General features: G+C 43.5%; 1 pseudogene; it reads left to right on the top strand.

The window, feature by feature from the left end:
* The first annotated feature begins 2,723 nt into the window (after window positions 1-2,723).
* Window positions 2,724-3,539, top strand: LOC129676104 (40S ribosomal protein S2-like; annotated as a pseudogene).
* Window positions 3,540-7,645: the final 4,106 nt, after the last annotated feature.

The following is a 7,645-nucleotide window of genomic DNA, read 5'->3' as shown; positions in this document are numbered from 1 at the left end:
TTTATTTATTTATTTATTTATTTATTTATTTATTTATTTATTTATTTTTGCTGGGCCCAATGTCAACAGATGACCTTACACCAGATATGATAGCTTTACACTTCTGGTTCTTTCTGCACACGATGGATGGGACATGGATGCTGTTCTGACTGCAGAGCAGATTGTTGTAGAGCTAGACGGATAGAGCAGGCAATGGAGCAGGGACAGTGAGACAATGACAGAAGCAGCTGTCAACTCATTAAGGGTGCCCCTTTAAAATCTGGGCCACATCAGGTCCAGCCATCTGTCATCTGAGAACCACAGCTGCCTGCTGAGTCTTCCCTCAAACAGTAGCGACAGCAAAGTTGGCATATTCTCCCAGCGCTGAGCACCGCATGTCTTCAGTTCACTTGCTTTCCTTGATGGCCCAGTGAGGAGGTATCCTATTGGCCAAGCATCAAATAGCATCAAAGAGAAAGAATGAGGCTTCATTCTTAAAATTTGTTGTGTGTGTTCATGTGTTTATTTGCACATATGTGTACAGGTGCGCGCAGCAGATCCACATATGTATGTTTGTGTATATCCAGAAATCAACCTCAGGTCCTCTCACTGGTCTAAAGCTCAACAATTAGGATAGGCTGGCTGGCCAGGGAGACCAAGGTATCTTCCTGTTTCCCCCTCCTAGTAATGGGATTACAAGCATATGCCCCACACCTGGTGTTTTATGTGGTGCTGGGGGTTGGAAATGGATCCTTGTGTTGTGTGGTAAGCACTTTCCTGACTGAGTCATCTCCACAGACCTAGGAGTAGGAGTTTCAATCCAGCCAATTGCTTCTACACTATGCTGTAAGAGAGTAGGAGAGAGAGAGAAATTATGGGTCTCTGGGGAAGTATTACCCTGTGTCTTTCATACCCTGAAGCACTTGTTTCTTTTACCTGATCACAGGCATGCCTTCTTAGCTCCCTACCTGGGCATTGCGGATTGTTGACTATTCATTCCTTCCTGACTATCCTGAAGACACATTCTATTCTTCTGCTCAAGCTCCTCAAATGCTGTTCTTGAAGGGAAGGAGTTGAAATTCACATCTCCCCAAGAGAAGGAATTTTATCAATGCACAAAGATGAATAAAGCATTAATTACTGCAGGAGATAAAAATAAAATTGCAAAAAACTGCAAAGATACAAAAAGCTAAGGAACAGCTTCACAGAATTATAGACAAGGCTATCAGTGAACAAAGACTGCAGCTTCCACTTGAACTCAGCATCTACTTTACAAATTTAACTAGAACCAAGATTTCTCCCATCATAATCACATCCTAATCAAAGCCACCCCCATTTCTTGAGTTATTTCAGTTACATAGTAATGCATTTCCTGTCCTGTTTTCCCCCTCCAGTCTAAGTCTTACAGTTTCATTTCAACAAAGGAAGGAAAAGTTTGTTCTAGCTCATGGTTTTATGGTACAGTACATCATAGTAGGAAGTCATAGGGACAGGGACATGAGGCAGCTGCTCACATGATTCTTATAGTCAGGAAGCAGAGAAAAAAGATAAATGTTGGTGGTCAGCTTTCCTCAGTCCAGCACCCCATCCCATTAACTGGTGCTGCCCACATTTAGGATAGGTCTTCCCATCTCAATTAACCCAGAGTGGAAAGCCCCTCACAGACAGGCACAGAGGCTTGTCTCCTACTAACATTCCACCCACCGCCAGCAAAGTCTCAGTTATATCTCACAACATAAAATACGCTTACTCTGGCTCTAGAAGTCCTCGTAATCTCTAGCTGTCCCAACACTGTTCAAAAATGTAAGACCCAAAATCTCTTCGAAGACTAAAGAGTATCTCTAAACTATAAGCCCCTTTAAGATAAAAACAAGCTGTATGCTTCCCAAATACAATAGTACAGAGTGCCTTTTACATTTTAAGCATAAGGAATGGGAGGGGGGAAAAAGAAAGAACAGAGCAGAACAAAGAATGCTAGAAAACCTTCAGGAAAACCGAAAGCCCACAGCACCGTGTCCAACATCTGGGACTCCTGATAGAATCACCTGGGCTCCAACAGGCTTCCATATCTGCTCTGGCTTCGCCACTTACAGCACAGAGCACCCATAGATCTCCCTATGACTTGTGTCAGTTCAGATACCCCTTATTCACATTTCTCTCATGGTTCCCTCTTCTCTTCGAATGAAATCCTGAGTTACTATTATTCACCATAATGGTTAATTTTTTGTGGGACGATGACCAAGGTGATAGGAAGCACAGACGTTTGCTCAAATATTATTATTGTGATCTGTCTCTAAAGGTGTTTCTGGATTCAATTAACCTTCAAATCAGTAGACTAAATAAAGAGAATTCCCTTTGAGATGACCCTCAAAGACTCATGTGTTAGAGACTTGGTCCCCAATGCAATGTTCAGAGGCAAGGCTGAGGCAGGCAAAAATATAAGATAGTTTATGCTGGAATCCTATGTGAGGTTTTTACACACATACTATGCACAAATGCCCCTCTCCAAATAATAGGCCTGCTTACCCCAGAACCCCTTTAACACTCCACTCGCATTGGGCAACACTACTCCCATTTTTGAAGAATAGCATAAGCTTCCCTGACCTTAATTTTAGAGAGTTTCTATTTAAGTGTATTCTCAACATATCTAGGTAATAGGGCTGATCTGGCCTGAACTGGTTTGAGATTCATACATAGAAAAGCAAAGTGATTTCTTCAAATAAATTTTTAAAAAGAATCCCATAATGATGCCAGTGCAGTGGGAGGGTCGGGAGGACCAGAGCCCAGGAGCAGGCAGCATGGTGGCTTCAGTGGCAGCTGTGGGGCAAGTGGAGGTAAAGTCGAAGACAAGGAGTGGATCCCCATCACCAAGCTGGGTCGCCTGGTTAAGGACATGAAGATGAAGCCCTTAGAGGAGATCTACCTGTTCTCCCTGCCCATCAAGGAATCTGAGATTATTGACTTTTTCCTGGCCTCATCCCTAAAGGATGAGATTCTAAAGATCATGACAGTGTAGAAGCAGACACAGGATGGCCAGAGGATCAGGTTCAAGGCCTTTGTCACTATTGGGGACTACAATGGTCACTTTGGCCTTGGTGTTAAGCATTCCAAGGAGCTAAACACTGGCATCCGAGGGGCCATATCATCTTGGCCAGGTTTTCCATCATCCCTGTGTGGAAAGATTATTGAGGGACCAAAATTGGCAAGCCCCAACTGTTCTGTGCAAGGTGACAGGCCTCTGTGGCTCTGTTTTGGTGCATCTCATCCCTGTCCCCAGAGGCACTGGCATCGTCTCTACTCAGTAGCCCAAGAAGCTTCTGTTGGTGGCCAGTATTGATGACTGCTATACATCAGCCAGGGGCTGCACTGCCACCCTGGGCAACTTGGCCAAAGCCACCTTTGATGCCATCTCCAAGACCTACAGCTACTTGACCCCTGACCTCTGGAAAGAGACTGTGTTCACCAAGTCTCCTTGTCAGGAATTCACTGATCATCTTGTGAAAACCCACACCAGAGTCTCCGCTCGGAAGACCCAGGCTCCAGCTGTGGCTACCACATAAGGGATTTGTGTGTGTGTGTGTGTGTGTGTGTGTGTGTGTGTGTGTGTGTACATATACATATATACAAAAAAAATAAAGTGAATATTAAGTCTGCTAAAAAAAAAAAAGACTTCCATATGTACCATCGTATGCCTATGCATAACTGGGTGTGCATATGTTTAAAACCAGATGCATTATGGAAAATGATGTGTGCAGTAGGAAGAACGAATATATGACTTAATCAATTAAAACAGAGACTACTCTAACTGTGGCCCTTAGAAACCAAATCCTCTTTCCCTTGAAACATAAAGCCCCAAACAAGGATCCTTGAATACTCTTAGTCACACGTCCACTAGCAGCTTCGACAGTGTGTCCCTCTAAAATCTTTACTACTGAGTGCTCTGAATAAAGTTGCATTTCTTCTTTTGCAAATCTGTGGGAGCCTTATTTTCAGTTCTTTCAATAAGAGAACAAGAGTCTGGAAACAGTCAGTCCAAACCTCAACCAACAATAGGGCTTTGGGAAGTGACTGGCTCATGCAAGTTCTGACTTCAGCAATGGACTCCACCAGCAGCTCCATAATTAGATGGATTCCTGGGGTGTGGCCATGGAAGGTAAGGTCTGACTGGAGAAAGCAGGTTGCTGGGCATGCACTGTCTCCAGGTCCTTCTTCCTGTCCGCTTTCCTCTACTTCCAGACTGCCCTGGATGAAGAACTTTAGTCCACCACACAGAGGTCCTGTCATGATGCTTTGTCTCACCTCAGGTCAAAACCTTCTACTGAGTCCCATAAAACTGTGAACCAAAAATAAATCTTTCCTTCTTTAAAATGGTTCTGTCATCTGGCTAACTGATATGGTGGGTCTCCTCCAGCTAAATGGGACAACAAGGTCTGGATAATAAAGAATTTCTCCTGCTTGGTTGCATAAACTGGGACATTAATCTTTCCTTCTACCTTGAACTGAAAAACATTGGTTCTCTGGGAGGTCTTGAGCCTGTCACTTTAAAAATGAAACCACACACATCAGCTCTCCTGGGTCTCCTGTTTACCCAATGCAGATCTGAGAACTTCTCAGCTTTCATAACCACAAGAATCAGTTCTATGTTTTCAGGTGTGTGTGTGTGTGTGTGTGTGTGTGTGTGTGTGTGTGTGTACACATTTGTACATATTGCTATCTATTGATCAACTGAAATAATGAACACAAAAGACTTAATCCCTAATTACAAACAGGGCGAGGCATTGTAGCTGAGTTGAAATATCAAGTACATACATAATCACAGTTTAAGGAAATGAAGTTTCGCTGGGTGTGGATTTGGCATTAAGCAGCAAGGGGTTTGCAAGGTGGCTTAGTGGGTAAAGGCCCTGCTACCAGATCTGATAATGTGAGTCTGGTCATTAGAACCCACATGGTGGAGGAGAGAACTGGCTCCTGAAGGTTGTTCTCTGACCTCCACACATATGGCGTGACATGTGCACACCTACACATATGCACAATAAACGAGTAAGATGGAAGCTTATGGCTTTTCCAAACATTCTTAGTGTTATTTAGCTCTCCTTCCTCCCTCTCCCTCTGCATTACCTCCCCCCTCCTCCCCAACCAAAGTCTCCCCATCTCCCCTTCTCACAGCACCCGTGTCCTACTGCACCCTTCTTAATAAACATATACTTATTCATACGTACACACCTAGATACCTAGATACATACATACAAACATGTGTGTGTCTCTCTCTGGGTAGCTTATATTGAGTTAATGTTACATGGGATGATCATGTTCACCCAAGAGCCACAGACTATTTACCAAAAATCACAGTACCAGGCCTGGGAAACCTCTCTTTGAGTTGTTGGTCACTGGGTCCAAGAGACTCCCAGAACATCATAGATTATTTCATTGCCCCCTTGGTTGCCTTCCCAAATTTGAGGATAAGAACTTATTGATGAAGACATCACACACTTTGGACATAGGGCTTGGAGTTAATTGATCTGGAACTGACCTGGCAGTCTCCTCCCTGAGGACTGGTGCCCGCAGTGTTGAAAGGTGGCATAACCTGCCAATGCAGAGAAGCCATCAACAACAGCTGTAAAGTCTGAAAACCACAGCAATGACCAGACTGGCAAGATAGCCCCACCGGCGCACTAGTGGTACCATTATCTTAGAGGTAACCAGTAGGTGTGTGATTAACCTAAGGCCCACTTAATAGAGAATTCATGTCTGACACTATAAACCTACCCAACTAGCCATGGCTGGAAAGCTTATGTGCCCTAGAGGAGAACTGCATGTATTTTCTTAAACCAGTGTAATTTCTAACTGCATTCTAAATGCTTATTCTTAGAGCACAGACAAGTGTTATTCACACTCTTCAGCAAAGGAGCTTTTTGCAGCAGCAGCTACTATGGGGATCCACAGCTGGTCAAAATGCAGAGAGCAAGTGGACGTGATTATCCAGCACAGCTTGTACATCTACAACCCAACCTTTATTCCGAAGACTCAGGGAACATCATGGAACAGGAAGCAGGAAAATTGTAAGAGCTGTAGGGTCAGGATGCTGGCTGTTAGGTAGTACCTTCCATATGAGACAGGGATGCTAAGTCTATGAAATCTCAGCAATATAGTTGTCTAAAGGACATCTGCATCATGAAAACACTAGTTAACAGGGCACCTCAAATAGGAGACATTTCACAGGTCCCGCCCACAGATGAAGAGCAACAGTGATCAGTGTCTATTTAAAGGGGGATAAATATCAGTTTACACCAGGGTTGAGGCCTCTGATAGGTCATCCAGTCCCAAACAGTCAGTCATAAACATGTACATATGAGCCACACTAAATGGCCCAGCAGATTTTGTGGTTGTGGGAGGGTAAAACGACAATAATTTTAGAAGAAGAGGTCATGAACTTGAAGGAGGAAACACAGAAGTTGGAGGACAGAGAGGTAAGGGTGGAAACAATGTAAAGACGGTAGACATGTATGAAATTCTCAAAAATTGAAAAACAGAAAATCGACCAATCAATGAATAAATAAGTAAAAATAATACATAAAAGAAAAAAAATAAGTAAATATGTAGACAAATTGTAATTTTAAAAATGTAAAGAATTAAGCAGCAAACAGAGCCTGATGGTTCCTGCCTATAATCTTGATGCTCAGGAAACTGAGGCAGGAGCATCATGAACCAGCGTGAGCTGTGCAGTGAGTACCAGGCCAGCCTGAGTTGCACAGTAAGACCTAGTCTCACAATAATAATGTATTAGTTCATTAGCAACAAGAAATTGAGGGCTGTTTCTCTCCAACAGGAACCTAGTGGACAGTGCCTACCTCCTGCTGATGAAGGGCTGATCTCTCCGCTTTAACAGCCAGCAGTGCACAAAGCATGTTTGACATCCTCGTCTATAAATTAAGAAGTCCAGCCTGGATCTGAGCTTGAGGTGAGTTGAATGAACAGCCTCACACAGGGCTAAGATTTCCCTCAGAAAACAGGTCTGGATCTGCTCCAACATAGAGATAAATTAGAGACAGAGGCCCTGAAGTTCAATGCCAATGAGAATAGCCGCAATATTTTTTAGTTGGAAATAGCCCACCAGGTCCATAAAAATCTCAATGAAGAAATCAAACCTAGAAGGTCTAGTTTTAAGCTATGTGACATCACATCAAAGTCTACGAAAGAAGCTGGGGATAAAATACTGCTCCACGTTAGGAAATGAGTTGGCTGGATATAAATGGTTGTCAGAAGAAAGAAGTTGAGAAGGCTAAAGTTGTGATGCACACTATGGGCTGAAGAAAGAAAGAAACTGTGTCTGGTGGGAGAAGCCTGAAATCCATTCTTCTTTAGAGGCTGAGTCTGGAGGATGATGAACTCAAAGCCTTCCTACACTACAAAGTGAGTTCAAGGACAGCCTAGGCAACAGTGAGAGCTTTGGCTCAAAACAAAAGGAGAAAGAATGTTGAGTGTGTAGTCCAGTGTGTAGAGTGAATGTTTAAGATTTAATAGTGAGCAGTAGAACACTTGCTGAGATTCTGACAGTGGAGAGAGGCTAGGGTCATGACTCAGTGGTAGAGCACCTGCCTAGAATCCCCCAGTGAGGGGCTGGGGTGTGGCTCAGTGTTGGAGCACCTGCCTAGAATCCCCCAGTGAG

This window comes from Psammomys obesus, unplaced genomic scaffold, assembly GCF_907164565.1.
Source record: "Psammomys obesus unplaced genomic scaffold, mPsaObe1.curated_primary_1811, whole genome shotgun sequence".
NCBI lineage: Eukaryota > Metazoa > Chordata > Mammalia > Rodentia > Muridae > Psammomys > Psammomys obesus.
Note: the sequence above shows the minus strand (reverse complement) of the source record. Positions and strands in the feature narration are given on the sequence as shown.